The following is a 6,776-nucleotide window of genomic DNA, read 5'->3' on the forward strand; positions in this document are numbered from 1 at the left end:
AAAAAAAAAAAAAAAAAAAGATATAAAAAGGCTCTCCTTTCATACCATAAATATCGTGCACGAACAAGATTTTGAACAGAAACAATTCATTATTGGTGAGCTATTCACCCCTGAAAAGTTTTTTCTTTACTTAGTGTGTCAATTGTATTTTTTCTTCATCTGGGGAAGGAATATGCTGGTAAAAAAGATAAAATCTTTGGGTCACATGTTAAGAGCCTTTTCCCTCTGCATATCTGAGCATTCATCCAAAGGGTTAAACGTAATCACTTATGATCATTTGGATGTAACATGGCATGCTGAATGGTTAAAGATCTTAATGAGGAAATACATTAAGGTATTTTTGCTGTTCGATCTGATGAAATAAAAATCTATATATTTTTAATTTAATTATATTTCGATTTTAAGTAGTTCTTGTGTTAAAACACCCCTTAAAAAAAAAAAAAAAAAGATGTGGCTCTGTTGCTGGAAGATGCCAAAAGCATAGTCTGTTTCACAACACTATAGGTCAGTATCTCACATTTGAGAATATCCTTGTTCTCTCTCTCTAGCAGTTGCTGTTAAGACGAGATTTCCAAAATTCTTGCAATGATCTGAGAAAATGTCAATATTAGTCTGGGAAATCTGATTCTTATGTGATGTGACATTAGGCATGTAACTTATGTATTGTATGCATATTAACTAATATGTTCTTTTCAAATATCCTTGTTGAATGTTTTGTTTTTATATGTACAGAAAGATCTGAGAATGCATTTACATTTAAGTAAATTTGTCATGTTGCACACTGAAATATTGTTTGTTCTGTAATACAAAAGATGAATTTTCCTTGGTGATAATTGAATGTATTTTTCTCATGCAACTACCTTTTAATGTACCAGTATGTAGGAATTTTTCAGTGACATAATAAATATTGCTATATCAAAATATCTATGAGTGACAAAATTGCATGAGCCTCTCTTCTTTTCTACTGCAACCAGAGTCTGTAGTTTTAGTTTACAAACTTCTTAACACAATTAAGGATTTTCTTAAGTTATAGCGCCCCCTAGTTTTGGAAATTGATTAAGTTAACTCTCATGTCATTACAGATGGCTACAAAACTTGTATGACTTTTTCCTGCAGAACACAAAGAAAATATTCTGAAAAACAGTTCGGTGTTTTTTGTTATGTTATAGTTTTTTTTTTTTTTTTTTTTTTTTTTTTTTTTATCAAAACATTCTTCAAAATATAATCTTTTGACAACCAGATTTTCATTTCTACCAGAAAGACTTGGGAGATAAAATGACAGCCCAGCAAGCAAATATTTATAAAGTTATTTTGCGTAGGCCCCGTCCGTAGCTCGCAATCCGAGGGTAGTGGAATCTGCATTTCCTGCCTGAAGACGAAGGCAGGGGTGTAGCCGACCCCTGGGAGATATGTGGTGGTGGGGAGGATGGAGGTAATTGTTTGCGTCAGCATCTGCGAACTCAGACATGTGAACCAATTTTTTATACTGCAAGTAATAGCACATGATTGGTTAGATGTGAAGGTAATAAGTGACATAATGATTGAGACTTCCTGGCAGAACTTACGCAAAAGTTTTCATTTTTTGGGTGACTTGTCCTTTTAAATTAGTAATGTCTTGAAAATGTCCATATTTGAGAAACGCAAGAACTATTTTTGTCATGGGGTTAAAGTATAAAATTTCACTGCACTGTGGCAGCACAAACATTGCTCTTACCTTTTTTTGATACTCCAAATATGGTTGTGCGATTATGATTAATGCCAAAGAAGATTTTGATATCATCTACATTCAACTTTTCAGCTTTGTCTCCATTAGCTGTTGTGTAGTTTGATCGGTTAAAGTGCCCTTTATGATTTTTCGAATATTCCCTTTTTATGCATTGTAATATACCTTTTAGGACATTGAGCGAATTACCATCTCACAATGTTATAGCAGCCCCCAGCTGGATTCTGAAGCCTGCATAAGAGACATTAACATATTTTGTGATGCTTCAGATCATGCATATGGGTCAGTTGCATATCTCAGAACACAAAATACTGAAGGCCAAGTGGAGGTAGCATTCAATGCAGCAAGATCTAGAGTGTTACCTAAACGGCAGTTGTCTATACCAAGATTAGAACTATGTACAGCACTCACATGGGCCCAGTTGGCAAGGCTTCTAGAAAGAGAACTTACCCTGGGCATTTGGCAGCGGACCTTATGGAGTGATTTTAAAAGTGTGGGCATGAGAGTTGTCTCCTCAAACAAGGCGGTATGTAAAGTCTGAAGACAACCCTGCAGATGGCATCACTCATGGTAAACCACTCTGGCAGCTCTCTCAGCCTACTTGATGGAACTGAGGACTAAACTTTCTATGGCAGGACCCAAAATCCTGGCCCAATGACCCTGTGGAGCCAGCCACAGACAACACAGATGAAGAGAAAAAGGTGAGCTTCTGTGGCCTTACTACAGTAGTTCTTTCTAAAGCTTTGCAGGACTTCTCTCAGTTTCACAGTCTCAGAGAACTAGTTGAGAAAAAAGCACTAGAACAGTCTGGACATACTAAAAAGTCAGGAGAGCTATCTTCCCAAGTCTATGCAGCAGCAGAGAACTCTCTTCTAAAGGAAGCACAAGCTATTGAGGCATTGAGGGCTGGCAAACCCTTGCCTTCCAACTGGTTACTCACACTTGCCCCAGAGATTGACCAGTCTACTGGGTTCATAGGTGTAGGTGGCCATCTGCGGCGCAGTGATTTGCTTTACCAAGAGTCTGTTCACCCCATTATACTTGAACCCAAACACCCCCTTAGTCAATTTCTAATCCAGCATTTTGATGAGAAATTACGTCACCCAGGGCCAGAAAGAGTATTTGCAGAGATACGCCAACGATACTGGATCCTGAGAGACCGAGAGGCTGTGAGTCAAAATTAACACAAGTGCAGTGAGTGCAGAAAATGGTGTGGGAAACCTGAAATCCCACGTATGGCTGATTTGCCACCTGCCCGCCTTCACCTCCACCAACCTGCATTCTGTTAAACTGGTGTTGACTGTTTTGGGCCTTTTACAATTAAAATAGGACAGCGCAATGAGAAATGCTCATGAACATTGGCTCAGATTCATTCCTCATGAACTCTTTTTGGACCAGGGGACTAATTTCAAAGGAGGTGAACGAGAGCTGTCAGATACATTCACAGCCTTGCAGCCCACCCTACAAAGCTAACTTGCAAAGCAGCAAATCCAGTTCCACTTTAATCCCCCAGGAGCTCCCCACTTCGTGGTATATGGGAAAGAGAAATCAGGATGCTGAAAGCTGCACTCAACCAGACTCTTGGAGCAAAACATGTGTCTGAGGAAGTGCTGACAACAGTCATGGTAGGAATCGAAGGAATCCTGAATCCCCTTGGTTATGTGTCTTCTAATGTAATGGATGTTAATCTTGTCACTCCAAAGAGCCTTTTCGTGGGGTGGCCGGACCCCGAATTAACACAGGTTGTATACCCTAAGTCAGAGCTGCTGAGTAGGAAACGCTGGAGACAAAGTCAGATCCTCGTCAATAATTTCTGGGCAAACTTCATAAAACGGTATCTACCTGAACTACAAACCTGTTCAAGGTGGATGACTGAAGGGGCCAAGAACCTGGAGAATGGAACAGTGGTGATGATAGTTGACCAGCAACTTCCCAGGGCTCTCTGGCCAGTGGGTCAGGTCAAAGCCACAATACCCGGAGCTGATGTCAAATCAGAACAACTGAAGTTCAAGTAGGTGATCATAAATATGTTAGACCAGTAAATAAGCTAATCTGCTTGCCAGTATTACCAATCGATAATAAAGACTCTTAGGCCTTTTCTGTAGTGCATTTACTACATAAATTGGGGCTGCTGTTGAAAAGGCACAGTATTTTCCATAGTATTTTCTGATTTGATGTGGATGTCTTTATTACTGTCGTTTTGCTTAAATGCACAGTGATGCGTCATTAAATATGGCGCTCTGTCTAATTATCTTATTTAAATATCTACTGCTGCTGATCTTATGTATAGTGTATTTATTTCAGTTGTAATTTATTATGTATATTTGTTTATTTGTTTAGAAATGTTTATTTGTATCATATGTGTGTGAGAGCATGCATAATAAACGCTGTAAAGCACCGAACTCTGGCTTTGTGCGTTCTTACTGACGCCCCCTGGTGATCACAGATCAAAACAACACAACCAGTACAGTCCTTTAAATTAAAAAACACCCGACAAAGTGGGAACTGCTTCATTTTAGGAGAAGCTTTTGTGCATAGCCTGCATTGTACTCATCTTAGGTTCTGGAAGCTGTTCTCTGTAAAATGTGCAGCACAAAGATAATCGTTGGGGTTATAATGTTCAGGAAGGAACAGTGTTTAAAATACATTTTAACCACTCACGTCAGCCTTAGGAAGGTCAAACAAATGAGTTTTGGAAACGGGGTAGACAGAACAGCGTCACTTTGACAGCGACAACACTTTCTTCTCTACAAGATGGCGGCGCGCAGCAGTGCAGTGGCTTCTCGAGCTCCCGGTTCAGCCCTTAGTGTTTTGCTGGTTTCTCCGGGTATAGTTGTCACGTCCCTGTGCTTGTGCGTGGCTGTATCTCTCTATCTCTCTCTATCTAATCAAGTTTCCCGCCAGCAGTTTTTCTGCCGCTCTGTTTTTTTGTTGCTTTGTACGCTTATTCTTTTTGTTACTGTCGTAACCCTGTTTTATTTTTGCTGCCATCTCGTTTTTGAATAGTGTTGTGAGATTTTCCTTGTACGTTCTCTTTCTGCCCTTTGATGGCGTTGTTCGACCCAGAGTAAAAAGTGGACAGGTTATAAGTCACGTGACTTACATAATACAACACCTAGGTAACTCGATGTATATATACCCCAGGTAAGAAAGTGAACGCCACCCTCTGTATGTTTTGTGTTTGTTAGTCAGAGTAATTTAGTTATGGCGTTGACGCTGAAGAGTTGATGTCTTTTCTTTTCTTTCTTTTATTAGTTAGATTAGAGATTTAATTACAAGTTAGAATGAGTTTTATTTTGTTCTTTTTTTTTTTTTGGCTTCACTAATTGCGTCCCTTTTTTTTTCTCTTGGGTTATTTATCAGATTTTTTTTTTTTTTATCTGTAAATAATTTGCTTTTCTTTTTTTTTTTTTTTACCATTATTATTATTACTATTATACATCTTATTGTATAATAATTTCACTTCTGTATAATAAATTATTTTTATTTCGCACTTATTTGTTGTGTTGTCTCTTGACACCCTAATCACACCAAATTTTATCACAACCTCAATGTTACCTCATAGGAGTTCGTACCAATAGTGAAGGATAGCGAGTGTTGGTGTGAAAGGAGATTTATGCGATATAACCCACTTGAACTCAATTAACAGTGGGTATGAAGCAAAACTTACACAGAACCTGAAATCAGACCTGGGCAAGATGAAGCTTCTGAGGACAGGGACATGGCGTTGTACCATATGCCGGGTCAGAGGCAAGAGGAAGTGGTGCGCTCGGAAACAGAAGAGGGGCAAGTGAGCCAGCCTGCTGGCTAATCTAAAAGCTAGCAACAACAGACTGGTGATTCCGTTTCTTTTTTTTAGCCAATGTGTGGGTGTTGGGTAATAAAATGGATTTACTAAGGCTGCAAAAAAAACAATAAGAATACTAAGGCTGTTAACAAAGAGATGAGGAACTGCTGCATGCTTTTATTGACGGAAACATTGCTTAATGGCAATGTACCGGACTCGGTGCTCCAGATTAACGCAATGCTACTCCACCGACCGACCGGAGTCAGTTATCGGAGAAGACTCAGGGACTCTGTGTGTATATCAACAAAGGTTGGTGCACTAACTGTTCCATCATTAGCACTCACTGCTCTGATGGTCTCTGATCACATCTCCATTATGCTTGTTCCCTCCTAAAGCCCTGTGGTGAAGAAAATTAAACCAATACAAAAGTCAATCACAGTGTGGCCTAGTAATTCTGCCTCTGTGCTTCAACACTGTTTTGAGTTTATGGACTGGCAGGTCTTCAGGGAAGTAGCGACAAATGCTGGAGAGGTAGATCTGGAGGAGTATGCATCCATTATCACCGGTTACATCAGTAAGTGTTTGGATTATGTTACTACTACCAGAATAATAACTATCCACTCTAACCAGAAGCCCTGAATGACTGCAGGGGTCAGATCTCCTCTGAGAGCACGAGACTCAGCTACTAGCGTGTAGCGCGCAACGTAACTGACGTGCTACACCCAGTAATGATATTCAGTATGGGCCACTATGATCAGAAGTAAGGAACGTCTACTGGAGGGAGGAAATGGTGAAACAGGTAAGTAAATAGTCAACAATTTTGTTCTGATTCAGATAAAAGATCATATTGAAAGGAAGAAATTGTTATTGACATATACAATGTATATTTTGTCAATATACAATGACAAAACATTGTCATTAACTCTGTTCTGTTGTTTCTTCTAGGATGAAAGATTCAACAGCTTCAATTCAATTTGATGAAGTTTCACACTTTTCAGTCAATGTGTAAATAAAGTAAACTCTCATAAACCCAATACTGTGTCTTTCTCGTTCACCTTGACAAAGTAAATTACAATAATAAAACAAAATGTTACATAAAAAAATCCAAATGTACAAAAATTAAATGTAATTATATATTCAATTTGACGAAACACAGATTATGATTCAGAATTTCTTCCAATAACCCACTTTCTTTTCAAAACAGAAAGTATGTTCAACAATATGAATTGGAAATACAGAACCCGACGAATTTGATTTAGTTGAACA

General features: G+C 38.7%; 1 long non-coding RNA gene across 1 annotated transcript; it reads left to right on the forward strand.

Annotated features, from left to right (window-relative positions):
* The first annotated feature begins 4,518 nt into the window (after nt 1–4,518).
* Nucleotides 4,519–6,540, forward strand: LOC311288313. Its single transcript, XR_014626918.1, has 3 exons — nt 4,519–6,084; nt 6,160–6,309; nt 6,456–6,540. It is a non-coding gene; the product is annotated as an uncharacterized lncRNA (long non-coding RNA).
* Nucleotides 6,541–6,776: the final 236 nt, after the last annotated feature.

The sequence above is a fragment of the Rutilus rutilus genome (genome assembly GCF_951802725.1).
Source record: "Rutilus rutilus genome assembly, chromosome: 3".
NCBI lineage: Eukaryota > Metazoa > Chordata > Actinopteri > Cypriniformes > Leuciscidae > Rutilus > Rutilus rutilus.